The 20,821-nt window shown below is 39.4% G+C and overlaps 1 protein-coding gene across 3 annotated transcripts in view; it reads right to left on the minus strand.

Moving 5' to 3' along the window:
* Positions 1-20,274, minus strand: part of SOX6 (SRY-box transcription factor 6) — a 624,715-nt gene extending 604,441 nt beyond the window's left edge. The window contains exon 1 of one of the 3 annotated variants that reach the window (XM_032641113.1): positions 20,139-20,274. The gene's annotated coding sequence lies outside the window, so the exon portion shown is untranslated. Of the gene's footprint in view, positions 1-18,393; positions 18,469-19,895; positions 20,081-20,138 lie in introns of those variants that run through there. The other 2 variants (XM_032641114.1, XM_032641112.1) reach the window with 2 other exon arrangements.
* Between the last annotated feature and the right edge of the window lie 547 nt (positions 20,275-20,821).

Genomic DNA, 20,821 nt, shown 5'->3' on the forward strand with positions numbered 1-20,821 from the left:
GTCAAAAATCTAGCCCCAAGAAAACTCATACCCAAACTCACTCTGTACCCAAGCCAACTACTCTCCATAAATTACGAAACTCAAAAATTAAGATGTTGACCTTATAGTAAAGAAATATTAGTTCAAGTAGATTTGTTGATTTGCATTTGAAGAGGTTCTCAAAATACCTATTACTATAGAACAGTGAGTATTCTCTCTCAAAAGTACTGTAGAGTCATTGTGTTGGGGAAATTGCAGGATAATTTTACATTACATTCTAGTAATATTTATTTTTACCCCTTCAATAAAGTATTTGAATATAATACTCTTTACTTTTAGCCAGATTCTCCTTTTAAAGACATTCACTTTAATAATAACTAATGCTTACATGGCACCTACCATGTGCCAAGCACTGTTCTAAGCACTTATATTTAATCATTTAATCCTAAAACAACCTGAAGAAGTGGGTGCAATCTTACAGATAAGGAAACTGAGGCCTAAAGAGTTCAACATAACAGGTCCAAGGTAAAGCCAGAAAGTGGTGGAGTATGCTCTCAGCCAAAAGGTCATAAGCTCGCTTTACCCCAAACTAATTCTCCAGCACTGTATAGGTAAGAGAAATAAAATCTGAGTCAGCAAAGAATTACTACTCTTCAGCATGCTTGACAAAGGAAACTAAGAACAGGTTTTAAAACATAATCTTAAAGATGGGGAAGGGGCAGGAGAACAATAAAAATTCAAGGGAGGAGAATTTTTAAACATTTGGGACAAGAGGACATTCAAAGCACCAGTATTTTCAATCTTATCTTGCCTTAATATTGATACCTATGCATTCTATCCATCTAACTTCAGGTTGAAATTATTAATAAGTGCTTAAAAAGAATTTAAGCATCTATATATAAAAAGAAATTTAAATATACTCAGTTCTTGCCTAATGGCGGCTCACTGTCTACTGCAACTAACGGTGAGTTGTAAAACAACAACTGAGAGATAACTGGCCCCACTGGCCTTCTTCTACATTGCTGGAAAAGATGGAAAGAGACACATCAATTCAGAAAGAAAACTTAGACATGTAATGGAGAGTGGAGAGAATTAAAAAAAAAAAAAAGGTAAAGAAAACAGATGTGTCTGTCTAAGTCCAGAGAGAGATCTACTGCTGCATTACAATAAATGTCAGGGGTGGTGTGCCTTTAAGCCAAAAGCCAATCACCAGTGACCTTCAAAGATCTTACTTATGTAACACGGTGCCCTCCCTTAGCAGAAACAGAACCTTGTAAGCAAAAGAATGCAAAAAATAATGGGTCATCAAGTGGAAATGAACCATCTAACTGGTCCAACGGAAAAAGAATGTGAGAGTTTCTTTATGTGAATGTTAAGCTAATAGATATACAGACAGCCCTCAATTTGCATTACACTCTGTTAACTGAAACTAGTGCATATTGGATCCAGGTCCTCACTTTGCAAGGTTCTGCAGTAACTGAGATCAAACCAAGACATCCAAACTATGTAAAACTGAGATCACAACTATGCAAAAGGAGGATATGGTTCTGATATAGATGACTTTCAGTTCACATCGAGCCTGCAAACAAGGACTGCCTTAATAACCAAACTTACTGAAACTCAACATCACATAATAACATGTTCAGCTCCTGATTATCCTGATTATCCAAGCTCCCAATTATCTAGCTTGTAGATTATCTGGGGGAAATCTCATGACTTACGTGGCTATTAGAGGCAGCTGTATTATATAGCAGAAATACCATAGGACTTCAAACCAGGACATCTGGGTTTAGATTATGGTTCTGCCATTTAATGACTATGTGACCTTGGGCAAGTCATTGTCCCTCCCTAAACCTTAATTTCTTTGTCTATAAAATGAGGATAATGACATATATCTCCCAGAATTGTTATGCAAATGAAATAATAAAATAATCACTGATGTCTAATGAGAGCTTACAATGTATCAGGCACTCTTCCAAGTGTATTTTGTATATTGAAACCTCTCAAAAACTATGATACTCAGGTTATTGTCTCCATCTTATGAAAGCACCCAGAAATATGTGGCTATTGCCCAATATATTTTTGGTGATATCCATCTGTTTCATTACTCAGTATTGCCTCCATCCATGGCAATGAATAGGTACTAAAAAGAAAAAAAATCTGGAATCTGTTCATTTATTAGATGCTTCAAAAAACTGTTGAAAGAAGAGAACTAAGTTCTTACTGAAAATAGGGGGGATTCTTATTCCTAGAGATTCCTTTATCCTCCTCCTCTTAAGTGCTAGTTACACTCTAAGATTCTGGAAGAGATTAACTAGCAGACTTCAAAGACAGCCAACTCTGTTGGTGACAGAAACCATACTCAAAAAACCTGGCACTGTCTACCGCTGCCAGCCTGGCCAAACACATGCAATGGATTGATGGCTGTATCCCAATGCTCTGTCCATCTCGTCCAGCCCAACCTCCTTCACAGACACAACCCTTCAGATGCTAATACTTCCTTCCTAAAGTTCTCACTAGCCACTTTAGGTTAGAAAGCAAAAGCGCTGTCTAGGATCACACTGTGGAAATATACTTTATCAAAGTTGGAAGGGTGAAGGGAAGAAGATAGAAATATTTTAGTTTTTCCTCATTAATCAAACCAGCATGAATTCGTTTATTAATTAGATTCCTGGCCATCTGTCAGTTTAGAAGACAGCGAGTGGACATGGTGCTTTAAGGCTGATATACAGAACAGGGAACTTCAGTGAAAGCTCTGTATAGAGGCAGCACAGAGCCCTATCCCAGAAGGGTATAAACAGGATGTTAGAGATGAAACCTCTTTGTAGATCATCAGACTTCCCATTCTACCAGTAAAGAAACTGATTCCTAGAAAGAAGTGATTTAGCCAAAGTCACCAAAAGTTTATTGACAGAGCTGAAACTCCCAAACTGGGTCCTTGCTACTACACCAAGCTGCCCAACAAATATACCAAGTTAGAGAAAAGAGGGAAAGGGAGAAGAGAAAGCTGAAAACAGTGTTAGCCTATAGCCATCCCTCATTGCTGCCTTACTCACTTTTCCCAACTTCTGCTCTGATTGTATCTAAATCCAAGGAAGGCTGAGAATAGAAGCAACAAAGAATCCCAGGCGTTCAAGGAAGTAGTGATGCTCCACTTGGTCCCCTCCCCTGCAACATGATAAACACACCGAGCTATGGAATCTCACTGACCCCTTCACGCCAACAAATGACTCAGATTGTTTTGCCTCGCAATAAAAGGTGGCTTAAGTGCTTCCTCTCTCATATCAAAGCCCTATAAAAATGAACCCCCATACTGACAAATCTGTAGCCCTACTCCCTGTCTCAGGTTTTCAGCGACTGGCTACATTCTTCAGTGGGATCCTGTCCCAGTAGAGTGTTCCCTGGAAACTATGCTTTTCCTCCTTGATTCATCATACCCTCACCCCTCCTCCTTCTCATTTGCTTTTCTATTTAAGTGGTCTCCAAAGTAAGCTCACACATCCCAGGAGTACACTATAGAAATATACTGGTGTATATTTATTTATTGAAAAGTAAGAAAAACTAATCCTCACTTAAATTTAAATACCGATTATCAAACATAAATATGTCACATCCTGTACCAGAGGAAACAAGAGTAGTCTGATTATTGATAATATTACTTAGTTTTTAACTAAATTAACCCTGAACAAACACTCAAGTGGCTTAAAAAGATCCTTCCAGGGCTTCCCTGGTGGCGCAGTGGTTGGGAGTCCGCCTGCCGATGCAGGGGACATGGGTTCGTGCCCCGTTCCGGGAAGATCCCACATGCCGCGGAGCGGCTGGGACCGTGAGCCATGGCCGCTGGGCCTGCGCGTCCGGAGCCTGTGCTCCGCAGCGGGAGAGGCCACAACAGTGAGAGGCCCGCATACTGCAAAAAAAAAAAAAAAAAAAAAAAAAAAAGATCCTTCCAAAGAGACCACAGTTTGAGGATAATATTAATAATATACACGTTAGTGACAATAATACCATGACCAAGCTAACACTTGTACCATAGTAGTAGCCCTTTAGTGGCCACATTATACAATAAAACAACAATGATCCAAACAGATCTGATAAGAAATAGGCCAAGATTTTTTTAACATATCAAAAAAACAATTTGACATATAGATGTATATCTAGTATCATTAACAGTGTACCCTACCCTACTGTACTTTGAGCTGTTAAATAATAATATGAAGCCATTACAATCAGTAAGACATTTAAAAACAAAGCAAACAGATATAAACTTTTGTACTTGCTGCAATTTTTCCAATAATGTTTAAAATCATATAATACTCAATCCAATATTTTACAAAATTTCACCAAACTTATGTTAAATGTTTAGAAACCTCTTCTGAAGTTCCTTAGTTATAAAAGACAAAAAGCCACATGCTACTAGAAAAGTTCTTGTTCTTCCTGCTGCTATAAAAACAGCTAAAAATAATACACAGAAAACAATATGCAACATTTAAATACATTTCCTGGCTAAAAAATCAGATCTGCCACAATGTACATCCCTGGGTAACCATTTAACTAGAATGCAATGTGAATGATGTCCTTATGGGTTGTACAGTGTGTAGTGCCACAAACAATGTTGGAAGTTGCATAGAAAACGTGGCTGTAGATTTGAAAAAGAAACTAATGTTGTGTAGAATGATTGGTTTTCAGAAAATGAATGTACATATTTTTGAACATGCCTCAATTTATGATCTTTGATAGGCAAAGTACTACTTTTGAGTGAGTCACCAAAATATGTACCAAAGAAGATATAACCTCAACAGTGTTACTTTTTAAATAAAAGTAATTTTTAGAGAAAAGTGACGAAGTGTAACTACTGGTGAAGTGATTGCCCTGGTGGAACTAAACAGAAAAAATTAGGGATAAGATTACAGAGATAACACCATGGACTAACTACATCATTCATAGTCAAGCAATTTCGGCACAATGTTAAAGCCAAGTGCTACAGGATGATGTGATTACTTTAAAAAATAAAACTATAAAACACAGTAAAATCTTTACAATGCTTTGAAATGAGATGAGGAGTAACCATGAGAATTGTTTGCACTACCCACAGTTTCCACTGCTTATCTCATGGCAAAGTTTCCAAACTTAAGGATAAGGAACAAAAAAACTCATGTACCAAATGTGTTAACCTTTTATGTGATGACAAGTAGCTGTGAGTGCGTGTTATCAACTAGCTAGACTAGACTAGATAGATAGATGGACAGACAGATAGATGATATGTACATACATACCATCAAACAAATTTAATCTGTCTCTTCAAGGTGAAGGTGATATTTTATCAAATGATACAGTAAATGCTTTTCAAAACAGATAAATTCTATTTAAAAAGTATTTTAAAAACATGTTTGGAAATGATTCCATCATAGTGTGATTTTATTACCAAAAATTCTATGTCTATCACCTACAAAAACTTTCATCTGTTTTCAATTTGAAAATTGGCAACAGAATATTCTAACCTGCTTAATGCTGTTCCAAAGAGTTTCAATGTGTTTTTGAGCCCATTTATTAAAAATATGGTAAAAACAACTGATTGTCATCAGAGAAGATAGAGATTTACTAGCCACATTTTAACAAATTTTTGCATATTTTGTGTAAAGGATTAATAAATTAGTATCACATGTTACTAAGTGCAAACAATAATGTACTTCTTCCATTTGGATGTATGTTTCTTTCTGAGGTATTAGTTTTAGCTGTGGTAGCATTAAAACCATGTAGCAAAGAAAGCCAAACCTAGAACCAAATCTTTAAATCATTTTATCACCGAGTGTTAAATTAAGACTTTTAAAAATACCAAAGCATATAACAGAGTTTGGGGGGACCACAGTTAGCTTTTAAATATTATTTATTCTATCTATACCTCTTTCAATTTAATATCTATTTATGAATGTTTTATAGCATATACTACCACAGTAGTACATGTATAAAATTTTAAATAAATATGGATATGTATTAGGGCACATGCTCATAAATATTTCGCTGGTGGTGTGCCCTATCCAAAAAGTTTGGAGATCACTATTCTATTATAGTCAGAAGTTCCCCCAAATAAGCCTTAAAATTATCTTGTCAAGAGGAATACTTCCAGGCTCACCCTTACCAACAATACTGTCCAGTTGTCCTTAGGCTAACCCAGCCACTTAAGATTTCTATTTCCTTCTCTCCTTAAACATCCTAAATTATGATCTTTTCACCTCAGCTACTGAAAATGCTACATTCACACCAATCAAGCAGGGAGGATACCAACTAGTGCTACTATGTGATAACATTCAAACAAACATTTTATTAATAATCAAAGTTATTTACTTTTAAGATGCAATAGCAATATATGTATTTAAAATTAAATAGAAGCTTCCTTTGAAACAATTTAGGATGTCCAAATAATTTAATGTCCCTCTTACTAAATGTAATAAAATTATATTTCTATTTTAAAATTACCCCTGACATAATTTGTTAAATAAGCAAAACTAAAAACTGTATAATCATAGCCTCATAAGGGATAGGGAGGGTGGGAGGGAGGGAGATGCAAGAGGGAAGAGATATGGGGATATATGTATATGTATAGCTGATTCACTTTGTTATGAAGCAGAAACTAACACACCATTGTAAAGCAATTATACTCCAATAAAGATGTTAAAAAATAAGGTAAATAAACAAAGGACATTGATACAAATGTCCTGTTTTACTGGGATTGTAATAGAAACCAGTGTATGCATATAGCAGAAAGGAAAAAGAAAATGATCCAAAGATGTGAAAGTGGTGCTAACAACATTCAAAAGAAAAAAATCAGCATACAATATGAAAGGGTATACATTTCCATATACTTTACTCTCACTCCTGGTAACATGAATGAGCTTTCCATGTGAACATAACGAAGAAATTAAACACAAAATTTCACAACTAAGACATAACTAATTATGATGAGTGCTTTGGAAAAGGTCCCAAGGTGTCATAATTAAAGGCTGAGGTATTTTTCATTCTTTTCCTGCCATGCCATACACAGAATTAAGAGTTGCCAAGTTCACTAGTTCCACCAAATGTAGGTTGCTATATATATTTTCCTTGGAGGAAATAAGCCTGTTACAAATTAGTACACAATTTAAAACACGTAAGTATTCAGGGTACATGACCCTACCTTAGCATGCCTGTAAATCACACAAATCTATACAAAAAGTACAAATGTAGGCATTCTCTGGAACTGTTGTCTGTAAAAGTTTAAAGGGTCTAACCTCAGAGAAGCTGAAAATTTCTTTTAATAATGCCTTAGAGTATTATATTAAAAAATAAAAATTAAATATAACATGTAATTTTAGTTGGTTCCAAGATTAAAATTCTTTTTTAAACCTCAATATATCTATTTCCAATACTCATCTTAACAGTGGGAAAAGACTACAGTTAAGAAATTTTAAAATACACTATATCCAATCTCCTGGGATAAACCATAATGCAAAATAATATTTAAAAAAGAATGTCTATATGTGTATAACTGAGTCACTTTGCTGTACAGCAGAGATTGGCACAGCACTGTAAATCAACTACACTTCAATTAAAAAAAAAAGACAACCAAATTCAAGGCCACTGCTAGCATCATCTTATATTTTGCTTGTAAACTCAAAACTCAGAAGTTGACTAAATGGAAGCAAGTGTAAAAAAAAAAGAAATTTTAAAATAGGCCAGTTTTCCTCCAGTATGTATTTGGATCTTCAAACTCAAGAGTAAAAAATGTTCCTGAGACTCAGTTAACTAATATGCTGTGTTCCAAGTTTGTTAAACTTTGTTCAGTTGCTATATTATTTCAGTTTTTATTTTCTTTTTGCTTGGGCTTTTGTTTCTTATTAAGGAACTCAACTGAAAGTTGTAAAGGAAAATGTTCTTTAAAGCATCATAACTAATTTAATATGACTAAGGGGATGTTTTTAAACTGTTTTATAGAATTTTCACATCTTTTTTCCTCTTTTTTACTCAGCTTCAGAGCCTTTCTTTTTTAATGGAGAAATTTCATCATATTTTTCATGGCATTATCAACACTTCGAGTCTACAGCATACCAAAGCACTGGTAAGGAAAACAGTAGGTTAAGGTCATTGCAGAAGAGGGCCATAACTTCTCCAGCCTATGTGACCACAAAGCCCTTTTCAGAAAGTGATTATGTCACAAAGTCTATATATAAGCTGCAAAATCTCAATAGGTGTATTTAATTTGGAGAAACAAGTTATTAAACAACAAAAAACTTGCAAACCAAAAACAGAAAAGAAGGCCTGTAGCTCAGAGAAAAGGCATTCAGAAAGTTATTAGAAAACATGAGATCCCAGATTACAAAACTATAAAGGGTGCATTTAGCATCCCTATTTGAAATTATCAAGAGTAGAGAGGGGTTGCTGCTGCTACTACTATTTCTACTACTGCTGATGTTCATCATCATCATTATGTAATAATAATTTGTATTTCTTCCCAAAAATTTGAATCACTCTTAAGATTAATTTCTTTTCACATTATCCCTCAATGAAAAAGAAGTTATGGAATATGCCAACATTATAGTTGGAAAACTCAGAAATAACACCCAGATCTAAAAATTTCCAGATATCTCCCTTTCTCTAAGACCATGCTTGCCAATTGAAAAAAAAAGTTTTTTACAGTACAAGATACAAAATTTCATTAATTCATGGTCCAGATCATCAGTTCATATATTAATAAGCCATTTATTTTAATTTTCATACTTAGTTACATATTTGAAGGAAAGCAATAATTTGGAAAACTTCTCTGTACCTTAAAATATACTCACAATGTCCCTGACCACAAAACTGAGCTAGGAAAGAGAAGTGCAGAGGTTAAGCTGCTGGCCTATGGCCACTTCACATTCATGATAGACATGGCCTTTCTAGGATCACAAACACACAAATATGAGACATTTTGCTATCAGACTTACAAAATAGTCAATAATACCATCAAATGTTTCCCTCATGTCCAATGCTCTTCAGGATGTTACTTCAAATAACCTAATTAACCTTTATGACACAGCCCAAAGGCCATCTCCTACTAGAAGCTTTCCTTGACAGAGGTACTTCTGCTCTTATACATATCTCCATTACAGCAACAAGCACACTGCATAGAATTACCTATATTCATACCTCCTCACTAGGATCAATCTTGCATTTTCATCTTTGAAATTATGTAAGCAAGTGGTTCTCACCTTTTCACTGTCAAGGGTCCTTTTATTAATCCTCCCTCATAAAACCCATATTTTGAAAAAGTGTTGTCTTTCAAACTAGCCATACTTATTATTTATAATTAAATCATTTCTTAATTTTTAAATTAAAGACATATATAAACTGACATTTAATGCTCCTGATCAACAATGTATTATTCATCTACATTCAGTATACGGAAAAGCAGCGTTGGTTTGGCTCTGGAAATAAGTATGAAGATAAAACAAATGAGTACTGACATCATATAAAAGAGATCGGGGGAAAAAAGAAGGCCAAAAATGTCAGCCCTAATTTATGACACACAAGCTTTGTTTATAGTGAATAATATCCTGAAGCAAAACCCAACTGAAACAGTTATTCCTATCAAGTAGGAAGTTAAACAGTATGACTGGTAAGGTTATCTACCCTGTATACCTTTTATTGAATGAGGCAATGAATATGAAAGCATTTTGAAAACTGAGTTCTATAAAACACATGAGAATTAAGGGCCCTTTTCATGCTACAGTTCTACTACTGATTACTTATAACTATTGTGAATTAATCCTAACACAGTTGCCTAGAACTGTTCTAGGCACGTCTATATAAATCATCTTCAAACTTAATCTTCCCAACAACCCTATCTGATAAATTCTATCACAATCCCCATTTTAAAAATTAGGAAATTGAGACTTAAAGAGGTTGCATAACTTTGCTAAGGTCGCTCAACTAATTTAGGAAATAAGACTTTAAAGAAAAGGTTCAAGAAATAAAAATTGCAAGTTTAATTTTGGTTTTTTCACATGTAGGTGTGTCATTCAAATGAAGAATATGCTTCCATTTTTTTCTTAAAATCAAAGCAAAAGAAAGCAGGTTAAGATGTATATATTTGACATTCAGAACTTCCCAGTGTTAATCATTGAAACACATAACCAAAGAAGATTATAAAATCTCCTTCTCTGCTGGCTTTCCCAAAAAAGAGAGCTTCTTAACTAATTAGAATGGAGATATACACCCCTGAAGGAGGGAGGATGTCAGATGAAATGATATTTCAAAATCTCTTCTAGCCCTTAGAACTGGAATATTCTCAAATTTGAGAGCTGGACATCCAAACTCTGCATTTGGTCACTACTCTACCCCGAGTCTGAGAGACTACTAATTAATTCTGCTTTCTAGGGAAAAAAGAAAAGAGCATGTATTGCTGTGAATATTTCATGTAAGAGGAAAAGAAATCGATTATATAACTTGCCAAAGATTACACAACAAGTATGTAGTAAAGCTGAAATGGGAAGCCAGCTCTGTGTAATTCTAAGTGCAATACCCCTTCAACTATAATAGATAACATATATTAACTATTGAGCTTAGTGCTTTACATTTATTTATCTCATTTAATCCTCACAATAACCTTATGATGTAGATATTATTACTCTCATTTTAGAGTTGAAGAAACGGAAGGTTAGAGATTACACCATGGGTATATTGGGGGCATATGGGGTGGCTGAGTTCTCCTACATAGAAGGTTCAATGCCCATGGAGATAGCTGGAGATTATTTCTGAGAAAATACTAACATTCTTGCCCTTTGATACTCTTTCCCAAGAGAGAACAATGAACTATTCTCTCCTAGTTAGGAGCATTTTTCTCCACTTCTACCAATGACCTGCTTAGCACCATGACAACCGTGCCTAAATTTCCCACCTATCAAATATTAAAAATCTTCAATAGAAGAGGAAGTCCTTAAAAAGTAAAAACTTGTGACTTCAAAAATGCCCTTCAGGATACCTAGAACTTAGTGCTCAATCACGTTACCCAATGATCTGTTTGTAAAACATAAAAGGAAATATTTGCAACCATGCCTCGGAATGAGTCCCATTTAAAATCTATGCTTGTCATTGAAAAAAAAAATCTGTGTATATGTCAATCCCTATCTCCCAATTTGTGCACTACTATATATAAAATAGATAACTAATAAGAATCTACTGTATAGCACAGGGAACTCTACTCAATACTCTGTAGTAACTATATGGGAATAGAATTTAAAAAAGAGTGGATATATGTATAACTGATTCATTTTGCTGTTCAGCGGGAACTAACACAACATTGTAAATCAACTATACTCCAATAAAAGTTAATTTTTAAAAATCTGTTGCATTTTCGTTTTTCCTCATATTGTGCTCGTGTAGTCGTGGAATGTAAAGCATCTTTAACTTTCTTTGTCTAATTTTAAAGAACTACTTTTCAAAGAAGCAAAAAAATTGTGCTCAGTGAAGTCAAAATCACAAATAGCACTGAAGTCCCTTTTTGCATTTGAATGGATACATTAAAGATAGACAATTCAATTCGTCTCTTTAAGATGACTAGAAATAAAAAATTATTGAACATAGCAGGGATAATAGATCATCTAAAGATTTTTCTTGTGAAATTTTCAGAGAAGAAAGAGATCATGGGAGAACTTGAAATGAGAGAATACAGAATGTTTGCATAGATGCTAACATGCACATCACATAAAGAACTTTGAATTACCTTATATTTATTATGCTTATTTATACATGTCATCATTGAAAAGCATCAAATCAATATACTTAAGTAATTTTGATCCAAAATAGTTTAAACACAAAAACTCTTAAAGGATTTCATACTATCATATTAGGCTTCTTCAATACATGGTGCTTCAATCCAGAAAAATCTTTTAAAAGCTTTATAGACTGGGGAGCTTAGTAAATAAAATATACTAGTGAATTCCTTACCACATGCATAGAAAGAGAGCAAATACGGAAATAGAAAATCTAGAAAATTACAGAACAGCGAATTCAAGTCAATTACCAAAGATGCAAATTTTCTAAAATATACACAACATTGGACTACCAATTGTTAAGTTTTTTAATTTCACTATCCTATCCCCAAATAACTACAGGCTATGATGCTAACCCAGTTCTTTATAAATAAACTCAAATGTCTCCCTATAAATGCAAAGAGATAACCCTTTAGATAAACATAAAGGTTTCTATAGTTTCAAATAATTGTTTTTCACTTGAAGTATTATGAAAGGGAATGCCACTATATATTTTCATGCCATTAAAAGGTAAAGAAGAACATTTCAGAATTTTTTAACATTTTGAAAAGGAATTTTTTTCCAATATTATGTACTGTGCAAAATAGTGAGGATTACTAAATATACTGGCATTATAAAATAGAAATAGCCGGGCAGTTGATTTTTTTATGTAGTTTATTAGTTTACAATAGATTATAGCATCTACAATTAACCTCAAAATAATTCACATCTTTACTAAAGATGAAAGTTTTTTTGAGTGAATAGTAAAATACGAGTGATATATAAGGGGTCTCAGAAGAGCAAGAAGAGATTCTGAATATAAACAAGCCATCATTCTGGTAAAAGGAAATACAAACAACTAGAATAAAAATAGTTGATGCACAAAAGCCATAATGAGGGGGTAGCTCAAAAAATAACTTCTACTTTGAATGGTTTGGATGAAATACAAATTATCCACAGAAAAGTGTGGACTGGCATAAATGTTTGTACAAAATTATAAGTGTATTTCAAGAAGTATGCAAGAGGCAACCGCCTGCATGATGCACAAGGTCCCGGCAATGCTCTGCTTAAGTGCTAGTGCACAGAGTCCAAACCACTGCATTTTAATTACCATGCAGCCTCAGATATATTGCCTTTGATATGGAAATGTTCTTGTTCTCTCATCTTCACATATGGTCTCATGCACAGAAATCTTTATCTGATTCATAAAAAATAAACTAGAATCCAATCTCAACACCTGACCTCAGTGCTTAGAAGTTTTTTACTAAGCATGGTGTCACTATAAAAAGAATGGCTAATATTAGTGTTAAGTTGGATATTTTGAGCAACAATATAAAGGATTTGCAGTTAAGCACTGAATCGATAACTGCTTCTCTGAGGTTTTAGGGTTTCAAGGTCCCTTTTTTGAGACTATCACAGATTTGAGGAAGAACAGACCAGCACCCTTTTTCAGAGGTGAGAGTCCATAGTAGATTTAAATGATAATCCATCTTACAACCTCCACCTACACTCTCAATTGATATTTTCACCCAAATTATTACAATGGATATTTAAACCTGAAAAGCTCTATCAAAATCCATAACACAAATTTAAAATTATTTCCAGTTTGACTAAATGTCTAAACAAAACAATTAGCCGAAAAGCTTTTACCCTCTTCCACAGAACAAGGAAAATAAAAACACTCTTCCTATAAATGAATAATATATAATAAGAGAATGATGAAAGTTTCTGATATAACTCTTACCAAAACAATTATTTTCAGATCACAGTTGAAGAACCTCAAGCGAAAATGATATGCTATACATTTAAAATGTGCTTACTGCTAATAAAAACTGCTTTTCATAGAGTATACCAGAGTGCCAGTTTGTTTTTGTTTTTGTTTTACTTGAGTATGTTGATAGAGCATAATCAGTAGAAAATGTGGAGTTAGGATAAAGACATAAAATGTTCAATATATTATTTTTCTTGTTAGGAAAAAAATAATAGGGCAGAGTTATCTTTCTTAAACAAGAAGCAATGCAAATGCAGAGAGAGTCCATTTTCTGCTCTAAAAAGCAATGGATATTTGTTTGTTTTTTTAGCAAGTTTTTATAATAAAATCTGTTCTCATTAAATCTCATGTACCCACATAACTTGATAATTCTGAAATAACCTAGATTAACTTTTTAAAAAAACCGTAATATGACCCATCTAACCTCATGACAGCAGATAATACATCCCATCTGCAAATCATCTTGCTGAATGTTATCTGTGTTTTATCATTTCTAGTACCTGTCTGTGCCTGATATGGTACTCTCAGGCACATTAGCTTGGTGGAATGTTTCACTTGACTTCAAAAACACCAATTGATATATATGCACCCCTAAACTATATTTAAACAAATAGCTCTGAGATCAATCAAAATTTTAGGTGTACTCTACTATACTTTTATAGAATGCTGTTTGTAAATAGTGAAAAGGTATATATGACTTCTCTCACTAACAAGAGAATTCTTTCAAACTTAGAGATATATAACCTAACAATAGTGAAAAGTATAGAAAATATTAAAAGGGTTAAAGCCAGTGTATATTAAACTTTGTTAAAATTCATTTATTCCAGTACCTAGTGTACTAATTGAAAGAGGATTATTTAAAATGTCACTAGTTTCCTTAATATAAGATGGATATGTGTAAAAATTTCATCAATGACCAATAACCCAATAATTCCTAAAAGAAGTCAAATAGAAACAGACATAAAATCTCAATAATGCCACCAAAATTTATCATTTATGTATTTAAAGTAATATATCTTAAAGCCTTATAAGAGAAAGATTTGCTAGATATGTTAACATATTTTAAATATGTGCTTTTCCCTTACTAAGAAAAATATCTGTTGCTTTCTACTACTAATGAAAAAATGTTCAGCAGACAATATTCCTACTGAATGTCATTTCTTCTAGATATTCAGTTACTGATTCCATTATAGAATCAACTTAAGGTATAGATATTGATACTGCTTTATTAATTAATTTTTTTACATTTATCTTCCTTTATAGTATAATGTTGAGCATTTTACTTACACAATATACTATTATAGGAGTTTGTATCATGCTCCATAATAATATACCCGTAAATGTTTTTTGCATTTTAAAAAATACATATACACCAAGAGAAAGTTCCTTATTACTTCCAAAATAAAAATTAAGAGCAACAATAAATATGATAAACAATAAACAAAGACTATTTAGTTTTGCCACTATAAATAAAGGAATATGGTAGGAGAGCAGAGGAAAAAGGAGGTGTTGGTGGTACATGAGAAAAGCAACAGAAGATATTAGCTTGCCTAAGGAATTAATGACCTAGCACTTGTCTGGATCCTGGTTACTTACTGCCTTTTGTCATAAACTAGATCTAACATGTGCAGTGCACACTTACTTGCTTTCAGAGTCTAAAGTATTTTTTTTTTGGTTGGTGGTTGTTGTTCTTGTCTTAGAAAGGGACAATCTCTCTGATTTATGAGGATTTCAAAAATGTAGGAGAAAAAAATTTACATGTCATTTGGCCTACTGCCCATGCACTCACATATGTGTATTCAGGAAGATACACTCAAATATATATAGATAATATATTTATGGTCTGGTACAGTAAAACAAAATTCAGTCGTAACTTTTCCCCTACTATAATAAGAGGAAATATTTCATTGATTCAATAAAAAGCAAATGCAACTAAATAAACCATGTCCCCACCTTGCATCAGAAAGGTACATTCTTGCTGCCATAGACAAGCTAATCCTATCCCACTAAATTTGTGGAAGGTTTAAGATGTTTGCTTGTTTGTTTGTTTTAAAATAAAGAGGATCTTCTAGTAGGTATCAGGAATATGTGAATGGCCTAGAAACAAGGGAAGAACGGAGACTGATGAAAGTGCCTAATGCTGAGTACTGAATTCCATGGTGACTGCACAGGGTGACAGAGGGAAGGTCATGTTCATGACTGCAGAAATCTGGTCTCTGCCAGAGAGTGCAGGCTAAAGCTGACCTGAAGCTGGGGTCTGGGAAGCTAGGTAGGAAACTCAAGCACCAATCTGGGTACAGACAGAGAGGACAAGGCACTGCTCCTAAAAACCTCAGGCTGAACAAGAGTAGGACAGGGAAAGACAGCAGATATTTCCAGGTTCGCCCCACAGTGAACACGAGCAGCCCCAAGTGGCTAGGCCTGGAGGGGGAAAACAGAAGCTGCAGTCAGGGCACAGACAGTAATTTGCTGAGACCTCTGGGGTGGGTGTGCGAGGGAGCACAGAGACAGGTGAACAGGTCAACTAGAAGCTGAAACCCCTACCCCAGCCAGGATACAACGCCAAGTCTGGGCTAGTCCTACTGGGTTAGTGCATACAGAAGGGCACTAGCAGCCCTCCCCCATGGGCGGGGTGTGGAGAGTAGTATAGTGCCAGATTTACTCTGCATCCCCTTTCCTCATTCAGTCTGCACCCTGCCTCTGGTGTTCGGTTTGCCCATCTAACCAGTAGTCCGCCCTCAACCGAAAAATAAAGAGAGGACAAACAGGAAGAGAAGGGGAAAAAACGAGATAAAAATCAAAGACAAGGCTACATTGTCACCGTCTTCCTTCTTGCCAGGGCCTCCCAAAGGCTGTCCTGGCTGGTTCGGCCCTCCCTCAGGAATCCTGTAGCCTGGAACGGTGCTGAGTGGACCAGGTCCGCCAAGCCCGTGCCTATGGGCCTCCGGGACGAGGTGCTGAGTGCGCAGGCTAATTATACATGTGGCATTTGGGCAGCCGACTGTCCAGTGACACCTTACCTTATGAGGAAACGTCAACCCCAGCAACTGTTCAAAACAAAATGCCATCGTGGGATCAGCTTCGCCGGCTCTTGGCCGGTTCAGGATTGCTTTTCCCACAGACTCAAGCACTTAGCGCAAGAATGTGGCCTGGGGAGGCTAGTCGTGAGCGGGCGGACGATGGGGGGGGCGGGGACAGGCGGGGCGGTCCTTGCCAGGTGTCCATCCTGTCCCCGCTCGCCATGGATCAGCTCTCGGACCCGACCACTTGACCTTTTTATTCACCAAACCCACCTCCTAGAAATAGACTGGGCGGGGCTGTGTCTGTTCTCCTCGGGACCCGGGGAGAAACCTGGGCATGTGACTAAACAGGGCAGAAGGGAGGAGACCCTAGGGAGGCAGGGAGAGGGGGCACTCTCACATCCCGACTCCACTGGGTTGTTGGCTGGGCCGCCCGGCCAGGGCCAAAAGCCCAGCCGCAAGAGTGCGCGCCGGGGTCAAGCGCCCCGGACATGGACGTCATCGAGCGCCCCATTGACAGTGCGACGGGAGGTCCGGAGCCCAGGCCAGTTTGCCGCAGCAACGGCTGTGGGCCATCTCGAGACCGAAACTTCAAGCTTGGCCCTCAGAGGAGGTCACACACACAGAAGGAGCCGGGGACAGACCATCTCTCTAACATCCCAGCCCCGCCAGCAAAGTCGAAGACTTATTTTTAGTCCCCAAATAGAGGCAGCATTCAATATCTGGTATCTGGCCATTCATACAATCAAACGTTTTCAAACTTGGTCAGCCTAAGAGAGCTTTAAAAAAATTTAAAAAAAAAACTCAAAACACGCCAGCAACAACTACCTTTTATCTGTTCCAAACACACCGATTCTCTTTTTATCTTAAAGCTCGGCGGAGCGCCCGGGAAACAGCCCGGGAAACGCAGCTAATCTGTCCTCCGCAGCCCCTTTCTTGGTGCCCGAGCAACCCCGGCAACCTTTGCACAAGCCCCTTCCCTTTTCTGACCGGCCCTTTAAGGGAGAAGAAAGCAGCTCCCTCTGGGAGCCGTCAGGCTCGGGCTGGGCCCCGGGCGGGTGGCAGCACCGCCCCTGGGCCTGGGCCGAGCCCCAGAGCGGCGGATCTCTGCCGGTCTGCGGGGAGGACAACGGGCGGCGGGGCCCCGGCAGGGCGCCGAGAGAGACTGGGGCCGCCGGCAGGGCTCAGGGACGCGGAGAGCGGAAGAAACGTGCGGGCGGCTGTGCGTCTGCCGCGAGGACTCCGAGGCCGAGCCCGCTCCGGGAAGGGCTGGGCGGGCCCTCACACACACCCACGCCGGCCCGGCACCACCGCCCGAGAGTCCGGGGAAAGAGGGCCACGGATTAGCGCTCGGGTTTCGGATTGTCTTGGAGTTCGGTTTGCTTATTCCTAAAAAGATCATAAAAAGTCACGTCCAAAAATGAGGGGGGGGGGGGAAGAAAGGAGAGAGCGCAGGGAACTGGAGGCAACTCGCGCAGGGTCCCGGGAAAGTTGCGGCGGAGCGGTGTTGGGGTGAGGGTGGGAGGAGGGAGCATACGGCTTTTCTAGCTACCCGGGTTTTCTTTATGAGCTCCTCCCGGTAAACTTCACCCGGGCGGAGAGTGCGGCGGAGATCCTCGACTCTTGCCCGCCCTCGGCCAGCGTCAACCCCACAAATAGCCAAAGTTTCCAAACCAAAATGGGGGTGGGGTGGGGGTAGCGTTAGAAAGCCCAGAAACCCAGCAGGTCCTCCCGATCTCCCGCACCCCGAGCCTGGCTAACACAGAAGCACTCCGGAAAACTGCGGCATCGCAGTCAGTCACACGGCGAATCAACCCAACACTTTTCAAGAAAACAAAATATTCGCTGGGAAACTTACTTTGCATTTAGTCTCTATTCTTTGGGGGTATGCGGTTTAGGTCGGCTCGTAAGGGAAGCTCGTTTTGTCCAGGTTGGATATTGTCTACTTATGGATCAGCCCTTGGGTGAGGGTTTATTTTAATTTATGGCTTATGCATTCTTTTAAGGTCGATTTACATGACCTCCGGCTACAACTAAGACAGCCGAGGAGGGCACTCCAGTCGTCAGTCGGCCAAACCCACAATTAAAACAGCCCTCCCCCTAGTCTTGATGTGACTAGGACTCTCCCCGGGTAGGCTGGCTGCCTGCTTTTCTTTTTTCTCTCTCTTCTTTCGTCACTTCTCTGTTTTTTCCTTCTTTCTTTCTTTTCGTCTTTCTTTTTTAATATCACGAAATAAGATGTGATATCAGTTTGAAAGTTTCGGTATAACTTTCTCCAGACCCAAGCCTGCAGCGATAACGAGAGATACAGCGCTCACAAAGCCCTCAGGATGCTGCCCTCTTGTGGGCACAAAGGGCCTTTCCACCCAGCGGTCCCATCTGAGCCCTCACAGAGCACACACGCATATACTTACACGAGAGAGAGAGAGAGAGAGAGAGAGAGAGAGAGAGAGAGAGAGAGAGAGAAGAGAGAGAGAAAGAACACTACACACGCAGGCATACGAGCTTCCTCCATCACACACTTGGCTCAAACTTCAATGAAATACCTACCTCAAACTTCACGGAGACTTGAGAATTCATTCTCTAAGCCACCTGACTTCTTTTTCATATCATTCCCAGTTACATAGATTAGAATATCTATACGGGGAGACGGAGGAGGAGGAGGAATAAGGTGGGCTGAGAGGGCGGACAGATTTCCGGACGAATACTTAGGATGGCGATAACAGCTCTCTGTTGTCAAAGGTTGCGTTGTCTTTCTCTCCTGCCTTTTTTGCTTTAGGGTCCCACGCACAGTTATCTACGGCTACAACATGTGTTTTCTCCGAGTGGATTTTGGGGACAGGGGGGTGGCAAGAAAACCAGAAACCCGCCACGCAGATCTGTCACCGCCTCCGGAACAAGGCACAACTCTCCGAGAGGGGGACGCATCCTGGGGATACGCGCGTCCACCAGCGAGCGGCTGACGCTCGGGCCCCTTTCTCAGCCGCTACTCCCCCCCCCCCCACTTTCTGCGTCGGCCCCACTCAGCGCCCTCCTCCCGCTCCTCCTCCCCCCTCTCCCCTCCCCAGCCAAGTACAGAAACCCGCCCCGGCTGGGCAGCCGTGGCTCCCGGCAACCCGCGCCCTCGCCGGGCTCCGCGCGCTCAGTTCTTGTACTACCCCAATCCCTCAGTCCCGGCTCGATGAAACTAACCCTGAAGCTGCCCGGAAGGGCAGGAGCGGAAGGCGCTGGGGGCCGGCGGCCGGGCCAGGGGTTCCTGCCCCTGCCCTCTCCTGCTCCCCAACAGGTAGCTCACAAATGGGCCGCGCACTCTCGCTCTGCCTCCCTCGCTCTCTAGATCGCTCGCTCCGTCCCGGTTACCTGGGCGGGCTCCAGGATGGTACCGCACGGGAGGGTTCCTTGTGCGCTGCGCCGCGGGAGTAAATGGCATTAAAGAAAAAAGGGAAAGATACAAATTTTAAAAATTAAGGAAGGGGAGTCGTTGTTGGGTCAATTAGCACAGCCCGGGGAGCAAGAGAGCAAAGCCCCCCAGCGCCGCGGCCGGCGCAGCCCGTTAACTCAAGTCAGCAGGGGTGTCCCGCCCCGGGCGGGGGGAACACTGACCGGCAGAAGTTTGCCGCCGGGGTGCCGGGAGGTGCGCGCAGAGCGGGGTGACTAGGGGCTTCCCCCTTGAAACAAGTGAAGGCGATGGTTAGTGCTGTCAATCTTGGCAATCAGTGTGAGCGGCCATGTCGTAAGTATTCAAAGCATTTCCCGTCGTGCAACATCAGAAAGTGAGTGGCCAGGGCATTGATCTGAGCGAAGGAGAGGAGGCAGGGCTCCCCTCCCAGACAACACAGGCAAGATGAGACAAGAGGCGAGGGAGGCAGCGAGCCAGGCAGGGAAGCTGGGAGGGAGGGGGGAGGGCCGGGGGAAGAAGAAGGAGGGGAGAGCGGGAGGCAAAGGAGAGAGAGCCGGAGAGAGAGAGGGCAGAGACCGGCAAGAGCGGAGGTTGGAATTGGAGAAAGCGCCTGAGAAGAGAGAGTAAAGCGACTAGTAGGAGAGAAATGGAAGACGACAAAGAAAAGGGAGAGTTGAGGTCAGAGGGGAATAGTGACAAGTATTAGGTGGAGAGAAATAAGCTGAGGAATAAAGGACCCAAGGAGTGCTGGGGCTGTTGGATGGAGGAGTCTAGAAGGCAAACCGAAGTGGGGAAAAGGTAGACAACTGGGGAGAAAGAAAGGAGAGAACTGGAGAAAAGGAGGAAAGAAAGTGGGAGAGGAAATGTAGGGATGGTAGTCTGTGCG

This window comes from Phocoena sinus, chromosome 8 (assembly GCF_008692025.1).
Source record: "Phocoena sinus isolate mPhoSin1 chromosome 8, mPhoSin1.pri, whole genome shotgun sequence".
Lineage (NCBI taxonomy): Eukaryota > Metazoa > Chordata > Mammalia > Artiodactyla > Phocoenidae > Phocoena > Phocoena sinus.